This window comes from Sinocyclocheilus grahami, unplaced genomic scaffold, assembly GCF_001515645.1.
Source record: "Sinocyclocheilus grahami isolate Dianchi unplaced genomic scaffold, SAMN03320097.WGS_v1.1 scaffold55.1, whole genome shotgun sequence".
NCBI lineage: Eukaryota > Metazoa > Chordata > Actinopteri > Cypriniformes > Cyprinidae > Sinocyclocheilus > Sinocyclocheilus grahami.
The window spans coordinates 3,676,992-3,703,512 of record NW_015505234.1 but is presented as its reverse complement, the minus strand read 5'-3'; the positions used below and the strand labels follow the sequence as shown (position 1 = coordinate 3,703,512).

The window sequence follows — 26,521 nt, the reverse complement described above, 5'->3', positions numbered from 1 at the left end:
TATATATATATATTTTTTTTTTTTTTTAAATCTTCTTTAAACACCCACTTTTGTATATGAAATGAAAACCAAGGGATCAAGGTTTGGATGTTTAGCACAGTCAAGTCATCATCTATATCTGTTATTTTGTTTGCCCATAAGGTCTAAAACTTTCAAACATTGGGAATTCTTGAGACTTCTCAAAACTTTCAAGACTTTCCTGACAAAAGTTTCAAAAAAAGATTTTCTCAAGCCAACATCAACCTCTTTCTTTCTTTCTTTCTTTCTTTCTTTCTTAGTTGAATTGGAATTTACAAGGCATTTTAAATGGCACACAACCTTGGTATTTAGCTTTGCGAACAACACCAAAAGAAATAATAAATTAAGAATAAATATTAAAACAACTGCACCTCTGTGCTTCCCATTACCCCAGCTAACAGGGAACAACCTCAGAACATTGCCTAAAGTTCTGGCAAGATTCTCTCAAAGTTATGAACAAATGTCCTGAAGAAATGTTCTTCCGTGTTCTGAACAAATGCTTAATGTTCTAACATTCTAACGTACCCATAATGTTTGCAAAATGATAGCATGGAATATTCCGGTCACGTAACAAAAAAAAGGGAAACATTTTATTTATTTTTTTTAAACCTTTTAAAAACTGGACGTTGTGAACATTCAGAAATGTACATGTCCCAACTGTTCCTGACCTTGCTGTGAAATGCATTTGAACACACCCCTGGCATGTAATTAACAATCACACTGTTGAGGTGCTCGTCTGAGCACTCAATAAGCCCTTTCAGAAAGTGAGCTGATAAACACCACAAATGATTTACAGGAGGCCCTGGTGAGTTGACAAATTATACCAACAGCACAGAGAAGTGCCACACTGTCAGAAAGACAAAGAAAAAGAGGTTGTTGTGTCAAGAGAACTGACTGACAACAAAAAGTATCATGACAATAATTTATGCAGCGCGAGCTACAGAAGGTTTGTGATATCTGCCATATTACCGTGGAAATAACAGACCCAGTTAATGTATTCCGTCTCAGGCATTGCCTGGGGACAATGTTTTCATGTCACCAGCCAGGAACTGCTGGTGCCACTGCGATTGAGCATACTGTTTTGTGTGTGCAGAGACCGAGAAGCATGTATAAGCCCTCCTGGTGCTTTAGAGCATGTGTATATTCTCCGGGCTGAGTGTATATCCATCAACAGAGGTCTCCAGAGCTGGGCGAAGTGTTAAACCAGGTAGCGCCAGTGTGGACGCTGCATTCCCATGCGGCTATAATATGCTTCACATTTATTTATTCCCCTGAGGGTCCACTGTCCTGGATGACTGAGCAGCCGTTTGTCTAAAAAGAGGCCATCATTTAACAGCCATTCCTTTAAGTTCCTCTAGAGTCTCTCTTCTTTTCCCTACATCCATGCCACCTAATTTTTCTCCAACACTCATTTAGTTAAGAGCTTCTAATACTAATACTGTCAATTTGAGAAGTGCAAATTCAATTTATAAAAGGGTAAAGACAAACAGACAGACATATGGAGGACGTTCTTGTAATTAGAACAACGTTCTTGTAAATACAACAATACATTCAAACTTACAGTACGTGAGTGCTGTTTTTGAAAAAAGTCTCTTATGCTTATCATAAGAGATTAAGACATAATAAAAACAGTAATAATGTGAAAAATTAGTAGAATTTAAAATAGCTGGTGTCTGTTTTAATATATTTTAAAAAGGAATTTATTATGATGGCAAAGCTGAATTTTCAACTGCCATTATCATTCAGTGTCATAAATGTCTTTAATGTCACTTTTAATCAATTTATATATATATATATGGATATATTTATATCAATATCATTACTGAATAAAAGTATTAATTTCTTTCTCTAAAAAAATATTACTATACACTCACACACACAGTGGAGACATATTAAAATCCTGGGATTAAAACCCTACTTAAACCTGGGAAAAAATGTAAAACATAAATGTTATGAGGTACAACAAATATTTTTTTTACAGGTTCTAGTCTATTTGTGGGTCACCAATCAAACAGGTAAATTTGTGACATTGACCATGTATATGTCTTTGTACAAAAGGAGTGCAGAAGCAATTTTCGTGTTCCACTGAAGCACATGCTCTTTGTAACATTCTCAAATAATGCTGGACAACATGGATCATTAGGTTTAATTTGTGGAGTTATTTTCAGCTCAAGTGCCGCTGTCATTCTGAAATCCATGACATTTTCAGTTCAAATGTTCACTCAAATAACTATGCTTATCATGTAATTTAATGTAAGTTCAACTAGAAAACTGCTAAACTGAAGCATGACTACAGGTCTCATACTTTTGGACCCAACTGTACTGAGCAAGTGGAAGTAATAAACAATAGAGTTAAAATTCAGAGCTGTTTTTATATTTGATGTTACAGCAAAGCTACAAAGCTTCCAAATAAACTCTCTCTCTCTGACCCATGGTTATTTCATGCAGTGCCAGACTTTTAGCAAGATTCCAAACTGTGATCTCCTCATATCAGACCTCATTCAGCCCCAGCCACTGCCTACTCACACACACACACACACACGTCTGGTTTACTATCCTTGTGGGGACTCTCCATAGCCATAATGGTTTTTATACTGTACAAACTTGCCCTACACCTAAACCTACCCCTCACAGAAAACTCTCTGCATTTTTAAATTCTCAAAAAACGAATTCTGTTTTATTTATAAGCTTGTTTGCCTTTGGAGACATCAATTTAGTTTCTCACAGTGACATGAGTCCCCGTGAGTCAGTGTGTATTCGGGTTTAAGTCCCCACTGGAATAGAAACCCATGTACACACACACACACACACATACAGTTTCTCTGTTTTATTGTGTTCAGGTGCAAAAGATACAGTAAGTGTTCAGCATGTTAAGACCTTATACATCAAGTTGCCAATGCAATATCTGGAACATCTCTATATCAGTGCCTGAAGCATGTGGGAATTCCAGTGATTTGTTGACCTTAATCCCATTAACTTCGACTTTAATGTATCCTTCATTTTTCATCTCTCTCATCAATACTTAATAACAGCTTCACTCTGTCCGCTTCTTCAGGTAGAGGAGTTTTATAAGAATTACTCAGACAATACGCAGTCATTCATTGTTTAAGCATACAGTTTTGAAATAAAGGAAGGACATTGCTGTTCTGTAGAATTTCATGCCTGACATCTTATGTTTAAATCAAGCTTGCACCGCCCAAAAGTCTGGGATCAATAAGAAGTTATCATTGTTGAAAACAGTTGTGCTGCTCAATTTAATGCATCCTTGCTGAATAGAAGCATGAATAGAAGCAATTAAACTTTCTGTCCCCAAACTTTTACACATGAGTGTATTATGGATGTCATACACAGACCTATTTAATTAATGTTTGTTGTAGATAAATCTGACATGATGTTAAAATCAAGTCAGTGCATAACTCATACATGAATACAGAAGGAAAAAAATTGAACAAAATTTCCCTAAACTACATTACAATAGGGGTGGAATATTTGATTTGGGAACTATTCTGAACAAAATAGCTAATGTATGTAAAATGTAAACATCCACTGAAATATTAAAAGAATTAAAAATTATTATAAGAAATTTGAATACTCTAAACAAAAAAGAACAACATCAATTCACCCATTAAAAAGGCTAAATGTAATACCAAATAAATTCCCAACTCTAACACAGTGCAATGTGACACTAAATAGTTAACATGGCAAAGATTCTATTTCATGAACCTCTGAAGGGTGCGAAACTCAGGATATGCCAGGAGTGATAATGAGTTATATTTTAAGAACATTACATTTGTCAAGAATATTTAACAGCACATGTTGTTGATGAACCATCAAGAGCTTTATCCTATTAATGGTCCATGGAAAAGGGTGTTATCCATCATTATCACAAAGACTTCAGAACAGGAATGTACCATCATTTACTAGACCACACAAAACAGGAAGATACACAAGCTAACAAGTAATGGTGAACCCACACTTTCGTAATTGGGTGCACCATAAGAAAACACAAGCTTTCAATCAAATTAGCAATGTAGATGAATATGGGGGTTGGGCAGGAACACATTTGAACTGCAATTATGTAAAATTCTCATCAGATGGGACAATCATACATCTTTTTCTCATCAGCTGAGCATAAGGAGCCCTAGACAAGAAAAACACACACACACAGAGATGAGAGTGGCTACCATTAACTGAGTTCATTTCATTGGGTAAATTCAAGATCCTGCTGCATTTAATCCATCTCCTGCTCATGAAATGGCTATAATCATGTGCCGCATCAATTAAGTTTCATAGTCTACATGCTGTATCTATCAAAGCTTCAGCAACACGGCTCAAATCATTTTGAGCATTTTTTTTTAACCTGCAAGGTAAAAAACCTACCCTGTGGTAGGGCTGTATATCGAAATTATCGAAATATCGCAAATGTACATATCGCAATATGCATATCGCTACAGCTTGCAATATTTGGGGCCATGAACAAAAGACAAAGAGAAAATCACTCACTGCTCTTACCTAAATAACTTTTGTAGCTTAAATAAGAATCAGTGCATATTGAATTCAATGAGTAAATACTAAGCAGTGTTTTATTTTTCCATCTCATTATTCAGTTCCTAAACTCATGTTAAAATGATTACACTAATGTTAAAATAAAATTTTTATGTAATGCTCGTGTAAAACCAGCCTGGTCTCATGTTTATACGTATTAATACGTAACATTTACAAGCACAAAACGTACATTTTTGTACGTTTTTATTAATGCTAAAACGTACAATTTAGACGTATTTCAACGTTTAAAACGTACAAATCGCTACGTATTTTTAGCTACAAAACGTACAAATATTTACGTATCTTTTATATCATTAAGATATTCGTATCAATGCATTTTTATCATTTTATCAATAAGCGATTTCGATTTTTAGACCCCTTAACCTACCTCCAAACCTAAACCTACCCATTTTACAGCGAATAGGCATTTTTATAATTTTATTAATACGCAATTGAGATTTTTAGACCCCTTAACCTACCCCCAAACCTCAACCTACCCATTTTACAGCGAATATCCATTTTTATAATTTTATTAATACGCAATTTAGATATTTAGACCCCTTAACCTACCTCCAGACCTAAACCTACCCATTTTACAGCGAATACGCATTTTTATAATTTTATTAATACACAATTTAGATTTTTAGACCCCTTAACCTACCTCCAAACCTAAACCTACCCATTTTACAGCGAATATGCATTTTTATAATTTTATTAATACGCAATTTAGATATTTAGACCCCTTAACCTACCTCCAGACCTAAACCTACCCATTTTACAGCGAATACGCATTTTTATAATTTTATTAATACGCAATTTAGATTTTTAGACCCCTTAACCTACCCCCAAACCTTAACCTACCCATTTTATAGCGAATATAAAACGCAAATGACCGAAATATGCAGGAAAATAACCATTTTAGAAACAATATAGCATTAAAATATTTTTAGTCTCTAACCCCACTCCTACTTATAAACCTAAACATTTATGTACAGTATAAAAAACATGACAGACAGATAAATGCAATTACAATCATTTATTTATTGCAAAAATGTCAAAAGCAGCACCAAATGTAATCCAAATGATGCGTCCTGAAAAATGACTAGGGATGGGCGTATCGATCCGAGGTATTGATATATCGATACTGATGCGAGTATCGAAAGTATCGATACTCAAACTATAAATATCGATACTAAGGAGTGTTTTATTTACCAGTGATTTTGTTTATTTAACAAAAAAAAATAAGGCATTTAATTGGACGAATAACCTATGTTAGTAAATAATTGTGTAGGACAGAACTATTTTCCTGCTCATCTGAACACACGCAAATGTTGCAAGATAGAACCAATCAATCACAGAGAGCATTCACTCACTGCTGACAGTGCATTCAAACAGGGCTGCGCTTCCCAAAAGTATCATAAGAAACCATTAAAGCTTTTGGGAACGGCAGCCCTGAACAATGCTTATCAGAGGACAGAAGAAAAAAAACATATATGTTTGAGTTATTTCACATTAAACAAATTTAAATTAGCCTACATAGTTTGTGCAATTACATTTATTGAAATTGAACGTTGAAAGATAATATTGATCATGTTCTATTCTGTAATGTTAATTACACTGGCAGTCCCTTATGAAAATTAACCATGGTTTTACTAAAGTGACCGTAGTTCAATTGTAGTATTTGTAGATTTGAAACATGTGTAAACAAAAAACATATTTGAACCATGTGTAAACAAAAAGATAACCTAATAAGTTACAATTAAGGCATATTGAATGTTAAAATGCGTTTTAAACAAAGTTAAGTGGTTATCATTACCCATTTTACTCTTAGTCATTTAATACATTTCATAATTTAAAAGTTTAGTTCAGAAGTATCGTATCGGTATCGACAATACTGCCTTGAAAAATATCGGTATCGTATCGAAAATAAAATAAGTGGTATCGCCCATCCCTAGTGAACACACCTCACCAGAAACACGGCTTGTCGCAATCTGTGACGAATGCAGGCGAGAGCCAATGAGCGTTCGATTATCCTGCCGTAAAACCTGTCGTTTGCAGCGGCAACATTTGAATTTGTAAAGAGCGCGTCAGTCAGCATGGGCTTTGCTGCTCATGGTCACTGGACTCGCTGCTCAGGATGGAGAAGAAGGTCGCCGAATAAAGGCTTGGATTTGGGTCTGTTCCTCGCAGTCGTATGGATTCGGAATATTTGGATTACAGCGCAGAATAAAATTGTTTCATTTCGTAATTATGTTGCGGCTTTGGTGTATTTTATAGTTCTATTGTTAGTCACAGCACGTTGGGAAAAAACGCCTTTTGTGGCCCATGACAATCAAAGTAAACATTATACTGACTACCAAAGTAAGGCTGGGTGATATATTGAATATTCATGATTTATTTGCAAAGAATTTCTGCTGATGTAAAAACATGGTGAATACTGTGATGATGTTGATACACTGTCATAAGACAAGGTTTCATGACCCTTTCTTTGCATCGCAAGTATGAACGTTTCTTATAGGGTTTCTCATCTAAACTTAAGTAGCAAAAACTGATTCATTTTTGTGAGTCATTTCAAATTGTTTGTAAAATGAAATTGTTCAAAACTCATACTCAAGACATCATCACTCGAAAACATTAATATCCGCTTTGCATTCTTCACATATTGAAGTGTTTTAGTGAACACATTGTATATGATGCTATTTATACTGTGTATTATATAGTATTATTCTGGGAATAACTGGGAAAATAAATAACTTTAATGATTAAGATATTCATAATATTAGTAAATAGTAAGTAGAATAGATAGATAGATAGATAGCCAAGCTCTATTACACTCCCAGGGCACACACACACACACAAACAATATAAATATCAAGGTGGCTTGTGTAAAATGTTACGAGTGAGAAAAATTCAGACTCCAACCTGATATATTTTTTACAATTAGTCCATGATTCCACTGCAAATCTATGATGTTTTCATTCGCTTTCTATACCAAAGAATTATTCAAAAGCTTGCAGCTTCTGTGAATTTCATGGACTTGAGAGCAATCAAGTTTAAACAAAACCCAGTTCAGTCACATAAGACTATTGCTCTGCAGTTTAGTAATCTACCCTATTTTCTCCATTAATTTCAACAATTGATGTATATGATGCTATTTATACTGTGTATTATATAGTATTATTCTGGGAATAACTGGGAAAATAACTTTAATGATTAAGATATTCATAATATTAGTAAATAGTAAGTAGAATAGATAGATAGATAGATAGATAGATAGATAGATAGATAGCCAAGCTCTATTACACTCCCAGGGCACACACACACACACAAACAATATAAATATCAAGGTGGCTTGTGTAAAATGTTACGAGTGAGAAAAATTCAGACTCCAACCTGATATATTTTTTACAATTAGTCCATGATTCCACTGCAAATCTATGATGTTTTCATTCGCTTTCTATACCAAAGAATTATTCAAAAGCTTGCAGCTTCTGTGAATTTCATGGACTTGAGAGCAATCAAGTTTAAACAAAACCCAGTTCAGTCACATAAGACTATTGCTCTGCAGTTTAGTAATCTACCCTATTTTCTCCATTAATTTCAACAATTGAATAATTTGAGCTTTAAAACACCCTCTGCAAACATCAAACACCAAAGACCAATTTAGAGAACGCAATAAGAAGATCTAAAATCCCAAACAGGCTGGTTTAAAATAATAAGCACAAACAGGAGAAAACAGAAGCCAAATCCATGGAGAAACCAAACACATTTGCCCATTTGCTTTATTTAGCAGCCTTGACTCATATGAATAATGCTGCCTTGTTTTCATAAAGATGTGTTACCTGTGAAAACATAACATTATTTGCCACGAATGTTACTCAGACAGTGAGTTGAAAATGAGTTGAAAGTAACTGAGAAAAGAGAAAACGTGAACTTCTGTTATTGCGGTACAGTATATTTGGAGTGGTGAGATTCGGTGTGTGCCACCACAAAACCAGCTCTTAATAAAGGACACTTTAGGCCTTTTATAGAGTGATTAGCTTTTCCCCTAAATTCCTCCAACACTTCCTGTGGCGATGACTGCCTCCCATGAAGCTATAATGTATGAGATTTGTCAGTGTCAATTTTACAGCTAATCTCTCTGGTCCACCTAGGCCCTCCCATTCCCCGCCCATTAATTCTGTTGCCTTGTACACCAGACAGTAGATGGAACAGAGCGAGACTTTCCCTGTAGACAAGTTTGTAGCCAAAGTGTAGTGGCGTTTTGTGGTTTGTGATACTGCAGCCTCAAAAACACCCTGTAAGGTAAAATGAAGAATAAACCAAATACAAATATGTGAAGAAAAAAAATAATAATTTCCCCAACACTAGATTCCCACAGTGGACACCATGAACTTCTACCAGCCACCAAAGAGATCTATAGATAAAAACCTTTATTTCACAAATGGCCAAGAAAGTGGGATCAATATCAGTAATATTCCTCTCATGAAGACTGTGTTTGCTGAAAATGAAATTGTATGGTTGCTTCAGCTGATATATTACACATCAGCAAATGCATTGTACAACCTGATAAAAATCCAGGTCTATTGATTTGCAAGCTTGGTGAATGAAATAGCTTTAAAACACACTATTTTTCATTTCCTACCACTTTTAACCCCCAAGTGCAATTCAGGAGACACTTCCTAAGCATTTACACATGCGCACACACCTCTGAGATAACTTGTGTAGTCAGGGCGAACTGAGGTTATCCAACTGGGAGTTACTGGGAGTTGCTACTAAGTACTTGCCCCAAAAAATCACCTAACAAACACAGCAAGACTTGTTTAAAAAAAAAAACTGAGCCTTATTCATGCATAAAATAGAGCTGTAGAAAGGCTGTTCATACAATAATTAAATTAATGAAATAATGAATTTCAATAATATATTAATGTCGCACTTTGATTTCAATCAGTCGATCTAGCCTTTATCCATACAACAACATTACAATTATTACACAAAAATTGTTATTGCACTTATTTCGTTAAATAAACAGAAGCAAAAACATGACTGTAAAGAAAATTGTGCATAATTGCTAAGAAATTCTAATTAAAGTTAAACAGAATTTATAAAAACCTTTATATCTGTATGTATGGATGGGAGGATAGATAGCTAGGCACACTGAATGCAATATGTAATGTAATGTAATGATGTACTGTAACATGTAATGAATAAATGTAAATAGACAGACAGATAGACAGATAGACAGATAGATAGATAGATAGATAGATAGATAGATAGATAGATAGATAGATAGATAGATAGATAGATAGAACAGCGCAAATAGGATATAAAGCAAGATGCAAGTAAAACAGACCACGGCAGTGTATAGAAAATGTTTATAAAGGCTACATGGAAAATTTTTAGAAAGCATATATCCTGACCCAAGGAGTTTATGTGAAATTTATATTCTGTACCCACCAATAAATGAAAAATAACACCAGAGGCTGAGGCAAATATGCGCTTAGTGGCCACTGAACTGTACCTAATCCACATGTAAACAGCCCCAGTCAGTGGGAACCACAAACATTTACATGTTCAGCATTCAGCATTCGTACAAGCTTTTTATACCGCAGATAAATTAGCATTTCACTCTGAAAGGTCATTGCTCTTTTCACTCTCTGTGCTGTTTTCCGTTATACAGAAAGACAAATATCAAACTCTCTATGAGATGTCTTAGACCCCCATATACCGCACCAACCCACACAAAAGTTACATTTTACAGCAGATGTACACAGCCTGAAAAATACACATTAGTTAGCGCTCAACGCTGAAAAGCCATTTGCACGGGAGCATATAGAAAAGTGTGTCCATTAAAATTAAACGTGATGGATGGTCAATGGTGCATGAAATTGTAGTTTAGTCATTTCCCTGAAAGCTGCAGATACAGTTAGTATGAAGATTTCCAAATCTATAAAGACCAATAACAGACAAGTTAGTATAATTATAATGCACATTAGTACGGAGTGGCACAGTACATTGTGGCACTATACATATTTTAAGAGATGAGGTTTTGCAACAAATTTAGGACTCCCGGGACAACTACTTAAGAGCATGTTAGCAAAACAGACCAGCAGAGGATTTCTGTGCCCTTAATATCTAATGAATGTGAAGTCCTGCATCACCTAAATAGCAGCACTAGAGAAAGCAAACTATCGGCTGCACCGGACCTCACAAACCCCAGGGATCAGCACTATTCCTCACGTATCTAGCAAAGACATTCTGCTTGCTGTCCAATTAAGAGAAAACAAGACTCCCTGCACTCCCTGCACTCCCTTCTGCAAAACGTATGTCTTTGTATGGGGGGAAAACGGCAACCTATACTTAATGTATAGAGGTGTTCAAGAATATATGAGTCTTAAAACATCTATGGCCAAAAGAATGATGTAGAAAACACATTTCATTGCTTAAAATTCAAAGTAATCTGAGTGACAAGTAGTGGTGGCAATATTTCACAATATTTTTGCAGGTATTATCATTATTTTATTATTTTCCTGGTGATATTAAACATTGTGAATACTGTGATGATTTTTTAGTATTTTTGGTTTAGTTTAAACCAAATACATTTTCATCAGTCAGTTCAAACTATCCATTTCAATAAATAGATGAATGTCATTTTTATATATTAAACTATTTTAGCAAAAATATATGCTGCTGTTTATTGTTATATTGGTGCACATAAATAAAAATGTTTAAACATTCTTCTTTGTGTTCATTAGTCAAGTCTCACTATAGGAAAACATGCCTTAATCATAAAGCAGATTTTTATTTATTTTTTTACTGAATTTAATTTTTGCATTAATTTTGAAATTATGTTGAAAAGGGGGAAAATAATCCCTTTATGCCACTTCAGAACAAAATATAGAAATATTGACATACATACTGAATATTGTCAAAAGGTTGAAATAAAATACACCTTATTTTTATGTAAAAGTGTGCCATTTGTAACTTGAAGGGTTCTGGTGTCATTTGCTTCCAGTTATATTTAGCTGTATAAAGCAGCTCATTATGCTGCTTGAAATATTGAAAACTATTGTATTTCTTATCATATTATTTTAATTCATTATCATAATCATAAACACACTGGTTTGTAATGCAAATGGTTTTGCTGTTTACTACACTTTGTTATTCCTCTAGTTATTAACCGGGTTAATAACCGATAATCTGGTAATGAAACAAAAGTCTCACACATTCACAGAAAAGAGCTTCTGATATGCAAAATAAAGTAGAAACTGTAAGTGGTTTAGCTTTATCGTCCAGTCATACTCTTATGCATTCACTGCATACTGTATGTTAACAGAATGTGTTAAATAGAGATGTGTGAAAATTGTGGCAGGTGGAGAAAAGCTGACCTGGCGTAACCCACTTCTAACTGATTTATGGTGGTGGCCTGCCCCGCAGACAGTACTTTGCCCTGGGTGTCATCAATCTCTCAAGATTTCCGATAACGGCCATCAGCTACACCTTGATCCAGCATCGGACCAGCACACACCTAGAAATGTCCAAACTAAAACTAAAGATTACCTAACAGTAAGTAAAGCTCAAACTTTCCAAAGATAATTATTAAAATGAGGACTATTCCATGTGCGTTGCACCACGTACACACATCTAAAGTTGCACCACGTATACACATCTAAAAAACATTTTAAATTTTGGGGTGAACTGTTCCTTTAAGTAAACAGTACAGCTAAAGAGAATAGAAGAGAGGCTGTACGAAGTGAGAAGGGGGAGATTTCCCGTTCAGAGCTTAACAGTATCACAGCCTGTGTGTGTGTGTGTGTGTGTGTGTGTGTGTGTGTGTGTATGAGTGTGTGTAAGTGTGTGTGTGTGGAGCTCCCCACCTGCCTAAATGATCTCCATGACTCACACAGGAGCAGATAATTGGTTCACAAAAAAGTGCAGCAAACATTCATCATAATGGCAATGGCCTGCTGAAGCGAGCAGACACTCTTCTCTCGGTCTCTCTCCCCCGTCTTTCTCTCTAATATGCACTCTTTCTGTCTTTCTGACATGTGTGTAAACGCTGCTCTTCACTGGCTTTCCTCCTATAGCACATTATGTGGTCTTAAAGATACAGTGCTCATCTGGCCCCTGCAGATTTTATAATTAACCCTGATGGAGCTCTGAACACTAGTGCGTAATTGGTATCAATAATTCACAGGATTCATTTAAGCACTGGCAAATGTGTGTCTAGAACAGGGGTCAGCAACCTTTTTGAGATGAAGGGCCAATTTGAACAAGAAATATTAAAGTTTTACAAAAATGAGACTGTACTACATTAAGTAGATAGCCAGTATGTGTGTGTGTGCGTGCATGTTTATGTGGTTTATGAGGACACAAATTTGTATAATAACTTGAGTATGACATAGGTATTACAACGAGAAGGTGATTTATGAGGACATTTTCAGTGTCCCCGTAACTCAAAAGGCTTATAAATAATTCAGAATGAGTTTTTTTGAAAATCTAAAAATGCAGAAAGTTTCCCGTGAGGGGTAGGTTTAGGGGTAGGGTTGGTGTAGGGCAATAGAAAATACGGTTTGTACAGTATAAAAACCATTACGCCTATGGAGAGTCCCCATAAAAACAAACCTGCGTGTGTGTGTGTGAAGTTTACTTGCACTGAGTTTATTTGCACTGAATATTTTATTCCCATACAACTCTAACTAAATAAAAAAATAATAATAAATAAAAAATAAAGATAGACTCTTGATGGGACACATACCAAAAAAGTTGCTGACCCCGATCTAGAACGGCAGTTTCCTTTTCATTGTGGTAGTTTTTGACATCAAGAACACCCAAATGTGAAGCAGGCTTCATATTTTAATGCACAAAAGAGCCATTTATACTGAGTGAGAAAAATGGGTATACATTTTTGCACAATTAAAGAATTCGACATTGTCACTCCAACCAAAATTAAAAGAAATAGTTCATTACTATATGTAAAATCAAAAAGTAGTATCTTGTTTTTCTTTTCTTTTTTTCATTTCTCACCAAGACTGCATTTATTTGGTCAAAAACAGAGTAAAAACTGTAATATTGTGAAATATTAGTACAGTTTAAAATACCTGTTTTCTATTTTACATATGAAGAGTTTATTTGCAAAAACCGATAAACGCCACTTTTTAAAAAAATGATTGCCGTGCATTATTCTCCACATATAGAGCAATTTGAACCCTAAACATGTTTTGTCAAAAAAGCCGGTATTGTCCACTTTCAAGGCATGGCGAGTTCACGGTTTACTGCAGAAGCCGACACGCGCCCTTGTTGTTTTTGAACAGAAGCCGATAAGTCCATTTTAGCGAATCAGCGCGCTGTATTCAGGTCAGGTGACAAGGCTACTTTCACTTTGAAAAGACGTGCTAGCTGAGAGGAGTTTCATCAAAGCTGACTAAAAGTGATCGAGGATGGATAATTTCGATGAATTTGATGAACATGTGATATCTTCTTCAGGGTGTAAAAGGAAAGTAAAAGCTGAAACGTTTTCACGGAACCTTGCAAAAGCAGCGCGTTACAATGGTGAGGGAAAAGCTCAGTGTATTGCGTGTAATCACATCCATACAGTTTATGATCACAACAACAACGACGTTTGTCATCCATCTACATTGTCATCTGAAGAGATTTCAAAGATTAAACGAGTGTTTTTTTAAACTCTAAAACATGAAATGTGGAGTTATCTGCTTTTGCCAAAAAACGACTGTTGGAGTTATCTGTTTTTGCTATGAAACAAACTTTTAATATGTAAAAATACATACTTTCAATGAACTTTAATTTTGTAAATTACCTGTATTTGTTTAAGTTATTATTACTTAATCAAACAACCCAACTGCAGTTTGATATTACTTGGAATGCGCAATAAAAAAAACCCCGTTATTTATCGGTTTTTGCAAATGAACTCTTCATATATTTTACAATGTAATTTATTCCTGTGATGGTAAAGCAGATTTTTCCGAAATCATTCCAATAGGCTGATTTGGTGCTCAAGAAACATTTCCTATTATTATCAATGTTGAAAACAGTTGTGCTGCTTAATATTTGATACTTTTTTTAGGGTTCTGTTACAAAAAGAAAGTTAATTTATTCATAAAGAACATAAAAGTAATTTATTTGAAGTATAAATATTTTGTAAAATTTAAATGTCTTTACTGTCACTTTTTATCAATTTAATGCATCATTGCTGAATAACAGTATTAATTTCTTTTTTTTTAAATAATGTAAATGTGAATGTTAAAAAATAATAATAATAATCGGTCTTGAAGGAGACACATGGATCTCTGCCATTTCAGGTAACATGCATCCTGCCTCTCATCTGTCGTTCCTCCAGTGCAGATGATTTTGCGTTTATTTCCGAAGCGGTGTGATCTAAACAGCTGTTGCTGGAGAGTTGGCTCTTCAATAAATAACTGTTTCCAATATCCCACCCACCACAACAAACACACAGTTTTGCCTTTGTTCTGTCTTTCACTTCGATTGATGCATATTTCATGGAGAACGTTTGCGTGCTTCCTTTGAGTTGAGAAGACTGCTCCGAGCTGACAGGCTGCCTATTACCAGACATTACAATCTTCACTATCCCCATCGCTCGGAACATCTCTCTGCTCCAGATCCGTGTGCATAAACTTGTTTTTGTGAAGGTAATGAAATAGCAATGAAACGTCTCTGTCGAGAATAGAAATACTCACGTTTTTCATTACATTAGCCTACATTATATGGCTACTGATTTAGCACTGACAAGATGCGGAGTTTTACTGAAAAAGAAAGGACATCTTGGGATTATGTTGTGTCTCTTCTGCTGAGTGTTACCTAAAGGCACACATGTTAGGATGCAGGAGGGTTGGAAACGAGAGAGCACTTCTGAGCATGCTCGTCTCTTCCTTTCATGTGAGTGCCAATACCCAAAACCCCTGAAGGCTGGAAAGAGTAATGCATGGAATTAATGTGCTCTGTAATGGGCTACCTTTTGTAGTCTGAATACATTTTTCCTGATCACACAAATAAAAGCCTTTCACATGATGCAGACTGTATTGAAAGCAAAATCATCTTGAAACTGGAACATCATAAACAGACAGTAGCAAGCAGTACACAAAAAAGCAGTGACAAAAAGTGAACAAATTGTACGTTTTGGACATTATTGAGATGAAAACAAGACATCTTTAATACCAAATCTTGGATGAAAGTCGAAATAAAAAAAAATGCTTTACATTTTTGAGAGTTCATTGCAATTTTTGTGCCATATTATTGACACTATGAATAAAAACATTTTTTTTTACTCTCAAATTGACTCACACTCAGGAAATATTTAGCATTACATCACTACATCACTAAACAGCTGATAGAAACATCACAGTAATCCACAAGGAATCCACATGGCTCCAGTCCATCAATTAATGTCTTGCGAAGTGAAAAGCTGCATATTTGTAATAAACACATCCATCATTTTAACTTCAAAATGTTGCTCTCAGCTAAAAATCTTCTATCCGTAATACTCCCTCCAGTGAAAAAGTCATCTAATCTCAAGCACCATTTAGAAGTGAAAACAGTCCAAAAAAGTTCTAAACAAGAATGTTGGTAGATTTTGATGTGAGAAGACAACAGTTGATGGACTTTTTCACTAGAGGAAACATTATTATGTATTATGGACTGGCACTTTAGACTCTAATTCTAATTCTGTAATTCTGTAATTCTGACGGCACCCATTCACTGATGAGGATTCTTTGAATAGCAAGTGATGTAATGTTAAATTTATCCAAATCTGTTCCAATGAAGAAACAAACTCACCTACATCTTGGATGGCCTGAGGGTGAGTACATTTTGAGCTAATTTTAATTTTTTGGTGAACTATTCCTTTAAGAAAAGGAAAACTTATTGTAAAGCAATTATTGTAAAGTGTTACCAAAATTGCATATTTATCCCCTGACCCATATGTAAATAAATATATAAATAAATATTGGACGTTACACATTCCAACAAACAGTATATCAATGCCACCAAACAGCTGCATGTATATAACCAGCCAACCAAGGACTGTTGATTTGATATTATGCTGCTGTAGCAAACAAGCCAATAACAGAGGGACATCATGTCTTGTCACTCAAATGAGCAGCACAAAATAAGTCACACTGATGAGTAAGATACAATGAATCACCTAAAGCAGGACACTACAGCATTTGACCAAAACATCTGGCTGTCTTTTTCCTCTGCAGCACATACATACTACAAACCACATACAAAGCGCTAATGAAAAATAAACAGTTTTAATAAAACATATATTTTAATAAAGCATTCCTGTCATATTTCTGTAGCACTGAGTCTTGCATAAAATATTATAATTTAATATCAGTGAACAGTGAACATATGTTCTCAAAAATCAAGTTAAAATTCTAACACCCAACTCACTTCGCATTGTCTAACTTTACAGCCAAGAGTATCTGACTTTTAATCTGGCTCATATAATCTCATTTTATCTAATCAAGAGCCCTTAATGTGCAAAACGATTAATTATCTTACGCTAATAAAATAAACATTACCATCACTTGATAATTGCCCTTTGTGTTGGCATTCAACTCTGAAAACAAGATAATTATGATTAACAAAATAATCAAGGTTTTAATTATTACCCATGCTCAAGAAGCAATAACAATGTATAACACAATAACAAAGAACAGTTTTTTTTTCAGACTATGCCAAAACAACTTCACTGATGAAGACAACATCACTACTACTGTACTGCTTTCTTAGCAGCTTGTTAATTTGCAGCTGAACTTATACCTTTGTAATTTGACTCAATCAATTGTTCCTGCAGTAAGACCTAGCTAGTAGGTCTAAAAACAGCTCTAAAAACAGTAACATGTAGATGCATAATATGATGTTAACCTTAATTTATCCAGTAAGCAGCCTTCAAATCTGCAAATAAAAGTAGTGCTGAAAAGTCAAAAATTGACTTTTTAAAAAGCTGAAAAGTTAAATATTGATGCTGTTAAATATGTAAATAATAAATATTCAGGAGCTGTTTCTAAAATTAATCGGGCCAATAAACAAATACTGGAGAAACTGACGTTTATTTTACACCCACAATCGTCTGCTAATAATGTCATCCTCTATAAGACTTCTAAATGTTCTCCATCTGGGAAAAAAATTAAAAGATAAAATTGGGTACAGAACATCACTATATACTATTAAAGAAGGCTTTGTAGATTTGATAGTCAAAAGTGAGCTATACTGATCTAAGTAAAATATATGGAAGGATTCGCTCCCTCTGTAAACCCTTCTTTTATTTAATCTCAGTCTCTCCGAGACTTTTCCTCTCACAAAAGGGCTTTACTGCATCTAAAATACTATTCTCATTAGAAATGTTCTCTCTCTCTCTGAGACACTTCTCCACATTCAACAGCCTAGGAGCGTAGAGATGCATTAAACATGGGAGCTGGTTCTCAATCTAAAGTGCATGGAGTGCTGCTTTATGTCTGAATCGCTAATACTGCCCACAGGTCAAAAGTACAGAGAACAGAATAGAAAGACCATAGAAGACATGTCTCACAAACCCCATCTGTTCTTTTAATGATATCCATTTATCACAGTGCTGCGGTTTTCTAACTAATCATAACATCTTTTAAAAAATCAGCTTTTTATGATTGGATATAAAGGTAAAAATGAATTAATCATTTGTGACCCTGGACCACAAAACCAGTCGCTGGGGTATATTTGTAGCAATAGCCAAAAATACATTGTATGGGTCAAAATGATCGATTTTTCTTTTATGCCAAAAATCATGAATGTTCCATGAAGATGTTTTGTAAATTGCTTACCGTAAATATATCAAAACTTATTTTTTTATTAGTAATATGCATTGCTAAGAACTTCATTTGGACAACTTTAAAGGTGATTTTCTCAGTATTTTGATATTTTTGCAACCTCAGATTCCAGATTTTCAAGTAGTTGTATCTCTGCCCAATATTGTCCTATCCTAACAAACCATACATCAATGGAAAGCTTATTCATTCAGCTGTCAAATGATGTATAAATCTCAATTTCAATAAATTGACCCTTATGACCGGTTTTGTGGTCCACGGTCACATTTGGCAATAACGGTTTATCTTACATCTTGTAGCATAATTTAAAATAAAAGTATTGAATGCAGACTATAAAAACTATTTTTTAAGACTCAAGATTTTTTAATAAAAAGAATACCTGACACCTGATATGAGATCTCTTGAATTTGATCAAATATAGAAAGCCTTCACAGTAGGACTGTATCTGTTGCAATGAATGATTTACCCACTAGGGGAGGAACTACTGGTCCAAATGGCTCCAAGTACTACAGATGCTGCTCTGAGGTTATGGCTGGGCATTAACTACATATAAGATTCTGTGAAAGCCGAGTTTAATTTTTAAAACTGGGCATACTCTTCCAGAACTGTAATTGGGTGGCTCACATATAAAATATCCAAGAATTTATTTTTATTCAACATCAAGATTTTAAGTTAAAATGTACATGTGTATAACAGAAAGTCTTCTTATATCCTGTAACCGCTGGCCACCATTTAAAATTTCTCTTTAGCCTTCACTAGTTAATTTCAAATAGTCTTGCAGAGTGACAAATGAACTTTTAAAATGACAACATTTCACAAATATTCAATGTGATATCTTAATTAATATGGTCATAAACACTGCATGTATAATAAGAGCAGAAAAATCAGTTTACATAAGTTTTAATTTAATTTTGTCATTTCACACCGTGTGTTACATATTAGCTTTTATATGAAGAACAACATTTCCCCCGTTATCAGGGGTATTCCCTTTTTCACAAAGCCATTACTTTTTTCGCGTTCATCAAAAAACATTTCATTATTCACATTCTTCACCTTGGTTGCAACTACAGGTCACTCTGGTACCTCATGAACCATATAAAAAGATTTTGCCCCATATTTTAAATATCTAAGGAAATTGTGACTTTTGGTGTGACTTCTGGTTTTTTATTTTTTTTATTTTACCAAGCCATGGATAATTTCTGACTAGGTCACACTACAAGACACTTCTAAAACTGCTTAAAAATCCAACTTTCCAAATTACAGTCATTTTAACTTCTAATGTTGTGAGATCTTAAACTAACCCATGTGAAAGTTAAGCCCCTGTTAAGCCACATGCACATCATTCCCTGCCAGATGTTTGTCTGAAATCGTCTAAAACATCCGTGACATTCTGTTTCTACAAGAAGAAAATACTTTTCCAGCATTTAAGACTACACAAGAATACAAATAAACAGGATACACAGCCACAACGTTCTATAAAGTTCACATTCTCTAAATAAATCTCACCCATTACAGCCATAGCAAGCTTTCAATGCCTTAAGGGCAATATGACACATGGTTATATCTGTCCTTACTTTATGCCAGTTGAGTCACCTATTATTTCTCTTAAAATACCCCAGATGTCAACAGCGAGCAGATGAAAAGACATCTGACAACTTTGAGGCTTTGGGCATGAAACGCAACACAGACCCGTGCAAAACCACGGAGAATGTGGTAGATTGTTTTGATAGGAAGAGGTTGCATGCACAGGTGCGAGTCCCTATATGCTCCCTAACAAAATCAAGTTGGTAACAGTATTTGAATTCCTCCATAATAAATACGTGCTCTTACCGTCGATCCAAGCGCCCAGATGATTCAGAGTGGCATCTTCAACTTCTCCGCACGTTCACACATACTGTACATGCGTGTGTGGACAGCGACAGTGAATGAATGCTGCCCGGAGCGCGCACGAATGCGGTATGATGTCCAAAAAAGCTGTCTATGTAGGCGGCTCACTAGATAGTCTGACGTCTTGCAGACTCCGTTTCCAGCCACGTTGTCTGCCCCGTGTTAATTGAAACAAATAACTCGGATCCCGGTGCTGTTGACTACATTGGTAGAAATCTGGCTATTATTATCTCAGGGCAGTCGGTTCTCCGCAGCCGCCGCGTCCTTCCTCTCATGCCGAATGATGATGGGAGCGCAGCCGCCGAGATGCTTGATCGTGGTGCTACCCGAGGCAGCCTAGAGCAGTCACCCAATGTGATGATGACCCTACAAGAAAGACGGCGAAATGCTGAAAACAACAGACTTGTTAGATCGTCTCAGTCAGTGACATGACAACATGCTTGCTGTTAATTACAAAGGTGAGGCAAAGGCAAGCACATTCATATCGGCGATATGGTAATTGAAAGTATTATTACGTTTATGCATAGTTATATTTCTAATATATTTAATGTATTATAATTTATAATATAATTTACATTTATGTATACCTATATATTGTTTACATATTTATATTTTTTCTTGCAGCATTATTATTTTTATAAATTTTTTTGTTCAAAATCCTGGCTGGCAGCAGCATTTTGTGCTGCATAACTGCTGATGACTAATGGTCTTTTTGGGAAGACTTAAAAGGAGTCAGTTGCAGTGGTCCACCCTGCTGGTGATGATTGCATGAAGTAGTTTTTCTCAGTCTTGTTTGGATGTAAAGCTTCTAATTTTGTTATATTTTTTAGATGATAGTAGTGCGAGTTAGCTGTTGCTTTTAAATGGCTCCTGAAATTAAATTCTCATTCCAAAAGAATTGGCACCAAGTTTCCTGACTTGAAGGAATACTTCTTGAGTATTTCATATTTTCTGCCAAATGCAAATACTTCTGTTTTGTCTTTGTTTAACTGAAGAAAGTTATGGCACATAGTAGTTGTGTTTACAAGGCCTTGGTTAAAGGAAAAGTTCACCCAAAAATGAAAAATTGCTTAAAATGTACTCACCCTCAGGCCATCTGAGATGTAGATAACTTTGCTTTTTATTAATCAGAGCAAATTTAGCATTACATCACTTAATCATCAATGGATCTTCTGCAGTGGATGGGTACCATCAGAATGAGAGTACAAACAGCTGATAAAATCAGCACAATAATCCACAAATAATCAACATGACTTCAGTCCATCAATCAATGTCTTGTAAAAAGGAAAAGCTGCATGTTTATAAGAAATGAATCCATCAGTAAGATATTTAAACATTAAACCGTCACTTCTGGCCAACATATGAGTCTAAAAAGGCTTCCTCCAGTGAAAAAGTCCATCCCCTGCTGTCCTCTCACATTAAAATTAAACTGTTTTGGACTGTTTTCACTTCTGTCCATATTTCTCTCCTAATTCAGGCAAGATTACTTTTTCACTGCATAGAGAAACCTGCATTATACTGTAGATAGAAGCAACAGTTTGAAGGTACAAGCATCTTAATGATAGATTTGTAAAATACACAGCTTTTCACTTCACACATTCCGACATTCACTGATGGACTGAAGTTATGTGAATTACTTGTGGAATAATTTGGTGTTTTTATCAGCTGTTTGAACACTCATTCTGACAGCACCCATTCACTACATATGATCCATCGGTGAGCAAGTGACATAATGCTAAATTTCTTTCAGAAAAATCTGTTCTGATGAAGAAACAAACTCTTCTATATTTTGGATGACCTGAGGGTGAGAAAATGTTCAACAAATTTCTGGATGAACTATTCATTTAACACAGCAAGCACAGAATGAAATGATCATTGGATTTGCCAAAGTTTGCAAGGTTATTAACATTAAATCTCTTTGAAAGAAATGTTTGAAGCTTTTTAAGCTATTATTTAAATGAGTTTTTCCACACTATACTGTGGCATAATATATCTCAGATAATCTCACACTTAAATGACATGTATGAACAATACAAACCACTTTTCCTGTCTATGTGGGTGGCTTATGGCCAGAATATGGACCAGACCTTTGCAGTCTAGTCAGTACACTCTTAAAAATAAAGGTGCTTCACGATGCCATAGAAGAACCTTTTTGTCTAAATGGTTCCATAAAGAACCTTTAACATCTGAAGAACCTTTCTGTTTCACAAAAGGTTCTTTGGGTTGAAAGAAGGTTCTTCAGATTATAAAAAGGTAAGAAAGAGATGGTTCTTTAAAGAAACTTTGACTGAATGGTTCTTTGTGGAACCAAAAATGGTTCTTCTATGGCATCGCTGTGAAGAACCTTTTGAAGCACCTTTATTTTTAAGAGTGTAGTCTGTCTTCACGAGATTACTGTGCATCTAATCATTAATCTCATTAATGCATTGCCATAAAGAAAAGGCAAATTAAATAGTTATATTTAGTACTACTGAGTTTTTGTCTACTAATAGCATTTTAAAATATTACAGTACATTGTGACAATTCAGTTGCATAATGGCCTCATTGTAATGATGCATCATATGATCTTAGTGCTTGATAACCTTCACTGTAATGTAATAAACATTGTCATGCTCTGAAATCATAATATGAATCATATCAAAAAATTTAAAACTCAAATTTGATTACACAGATTGAGTTTCAAATGTACTCTGTCTCATCCTCTGCATTGGGACTATTGCATCTCAACAGGTGAATCACAAAATGTACCTGCCACCCTTGCAAAGTCCTGTCTTTTTTCCCCTACAGCATCATTTGGAATGCATCCACCAAAATATCTAATCAACAGATCAGTTTTATTCTTGGCCTGAACTATTTATTTCCACACGCTATCACATTGTCATCAGTGTGAATCAAAGACCTATTTTAATGAGGAACCTTAATCATGCACCCTCAAACCTCAGACTCAATAGTTCAAATTAACTTAATGTCTCTACAGTCTGGGCACATCAAGGACACATTCGACTACATGAAGAATGTACTGCATGTCTGCATGATTCAACCTCCATAGAACTTAGTTTAAACTTAGTTTAAACTAATGAGCTTAATCAGACAAAAATAGCATGTCCTGGTCAAAGGTCAATTTTGTTCAAAAGACATTTATTTCCATCCTATATACGGTAATACACAAAAAGATAACACCAAATGAGTAGGATATCAGAATATGCAGCATTTATGAAACAGACAAACAATACCTGGTTGACACACAGCATATGTTAAGATACTGCAACCACTGCTATCCCATAAGGCCACAGGTGCAGAGAATCTGTCAGTTTCTACAATACATTTTTTTTTTAAATGCCAAAAAACTATGAGCCGAGCAGCTCGTCAAGTTTAAGTGCTTTAGGTAACAGAAAGTGTACCTTGTTGCTAAATTGTACTTATTTAACAACACCAGAGTAAATTACTTTCATACTACACACCTATAGAATGTACAACAGTAGTGAACAGCGAACTTTAAATTCAAGTACATAATCTGAAAGTTGGGGAATTCAGACACAACTTTAGTCATTTTAATAGGGAAAGTATGCTTTCTTGTAAATAATTTCTCTCATTTTAGTCACGTTTGATCAGTTCATGAAAATAAACAGTCTTTCTATGACAATCTTTTATCAGCTTCCAAGCTGCTTTTCAATTCCACATTCCCTTTCCAAGAGTTTTTCAGCAAAACATTGCTGTTTGTTTGTATGATGTTGTCTTGATTTGGTTTGGTTTTTGATCCAAAAAGCTATAGAATGAATCTGTTTGATCCTCTACTTGCACGGTAGTACAGTCAGGGGAGTAAAAAAAATGGCATGTATTTTCCCACAAGACCATGTTCAAAGTATCTTGGTCCTATGAGTATATAAACCCAATTCCTATTAAATCCAGTGGGGGTTTAACTAGAGAAGAAAGTTTGCAACAAATTATTTTTGCAACATTTTCTTTATCTACTTGAGAACAATGTGTTATTACTAGGGTGGTTTTGATCACTATTTTTTTTTTTTTTATTATTATTATTTTTAACAGGTATGTTTTGCTCAGTTTTGCTATTTCAATTTTAATATTTTTTAATGATCTGTTACAACGTCTGGATATTGTCTTTTCCATTGCCATTCGACTGAATTTGCAATTATGTAAACCAAATGTTTGAAAGAACTGATATTCAGTTTGGAAAAGCACATCCATTATCTGCTTGTGCAGATAATCCACGCACTCCAGATTAGTCTAAAGATGATGAAGAATAGATTTTAATGGCTGTGACAACAGTACTAGTAGGGCATCCTGTTCCCTTTCCACCCTGTATTTTTGTAAGCGTCGCCAACAGTGGGGAATGGGTGTTGGGAAGGTTGAGGTCAAAGGTTGTGTTGGAATCACGGGTATGAAGATAATTGGCCTGTTTGTGCAATGCCTACAAATTACAGAGTGAGTGGAAAGCAAAGGACAAATTCTTTGGTATCCAATAACCATGCTGCTGTTAGAACAAGCTCAGCCAGACCTGAGCAAAACTGCTCTGGAAATGTTCCTTAAGACCACAACAGGGATACTAAAATAAATAAAAGCTATACATATACTTAAACTATACTTAAACTAAAATGAAAAACAGAACATTTTAAAATAAAAATTTATTAATATTATATTATCTCAATGTATTTGTTAAAACATTCAGTAAAAAAACAGAAACACTTTGAAATATTCTAACAATTTATATTATAATTATTATAATTAATTATATTTTTCTATTTAAATATATTTTAAAATGTAATTTATTCCTGTGATAGCAAAGGTGAATTTTCAGCACCCATTTCTCAAGTCTTTTTTTAAATTTTTGATAATGATAAAGAACGTCTCGGTTACGTATGGTAACCCTCGTTCCCTGAAGGAGGGAACGGAGACGTCACGTCGGATGACCGATGAAATTGGGATCTCGCTTAGAGAGACCAATCTACTTAGAGTGTAAATTAAGCGAGCCAATGCACATTGGCATGCGATTATTGCATCCAGCTGCCGCTGATCACAGTGTGAGTATAAGTAGGCAGCAGATGCAGCGCATATTCAGGTTTTCGCTGAGGAGCCGAGCAGCCAAATGACCGACGAAATTGGGATCCTACCAAAAGGCCACAGCTACTGCCCCTTCCAGTGTCCTGTGGAAGCCACCTGCGCCCCTACTTTTTGGTGTAGGCCAGGGCTTGCACAAGAGGACCAGCTACTGCTGCTATGGCACTACCCACTGAGTAAGACTCTGGGGCCTCTCAGTGCTTCTACCCGATTGAGTTGAGAACACAGGAGGATACCGGCTCCACACGAAGGCTATAGAATCTAGCGAATGTGTTAGGGGTCGCCCAGCCCGCAGCTCTACAGATATCCGCCAGCGAGGCGCCACGAGCCAGCGCCCAGGAGGATGCCTCGCTGAAGTGATGGTGTCAACTACCTCTTGAGGTAGGTCACTTAGAACCTCCGTGTTCCATCCAGGGACCAGACATGAAGTTTCCAGAGGTCTGGACGCGGGTGCCAAAGGGTGCCCCGTCTCTGAGTTAATGGATCTCCCTCAGAGGAATCGGCCAAGGAGGGGCTGTCGCGAGGAGCACTAGTTCCGGGAACCAGGTCCGGGTAGGCCAATAGTGTGCCACCAACTGGACCTGCTCCTCGTCCTCCCTGACCTTGCACAGCAACTGTGCAAGAAGGCTCACTGGGGGCCCCCGCGGCCAGCTGTGTGCCAGTGCATCCGCGCTGAGTGTTCCCTCGGCAGGGAGAAGAACAACTGGCAGTGAGAGGTTTCTATCCTTCACGTCGACCGCTGCAAACCAATCTCGGAGACGGATGCACTCGAAGATGCGTTCCTGCGTCAACATCTTGAACGATAACCGGTGAAGGGCCTGGTTCAAGACATGCAGGTCCAAGATTGGTTGTAACCCACCGCCTTTCTTGGGTACAATGAAGTAGGAGCTGTAAAACCCCGTCTTCATATCGGCTGGAGGGACCGGCTCTATCGCATCCTTCGCAAGTAGGACTGCGACCTCCGCCCGCAAAATAGGACCATCAGCCGCCTTCACTGTTGTGAAGCGGATGCCACTGAACTTGGGGAGACGCCGGGTGACTGAATCGCATAGCCGAGCCTGACGGTCCGAAGGAGCCATCGAGATGGGCTGGGTAGCTCAAGCCAGGCTCCCAGACACCGCGCAAGTGGCATCAACGGAACTACAGGCGTACCC

The 26,521-nt window shown here is 36.0% G+C and overlaps 1 protein-coding gene across 1 annotated transcript in view; it reads right to left on the bottom strand.

Moving 5' to 3' along the window:
• Positions 1–20,547, bottom strand: part of LOC107583810 (alpha-1,3-mannosyl-glycoprotein 4-beta-N-acetylglucosaminyltransferase C-like) — a 116,387-nt gene extending 95,840 nt beyond the window's left edge. Inside the window, exon 1 of the mRNA XM_016270148.1 lies at positions 20,235–20,547. The gene's annotated coding sequence lies outside the window, so the exon portion shown is untranslated. The remainder of the gene's footprint in view (positions 1–20,234) is intronic.
• Positions 20,548–26,521: the final 5,974 nt, after the last annotated feature.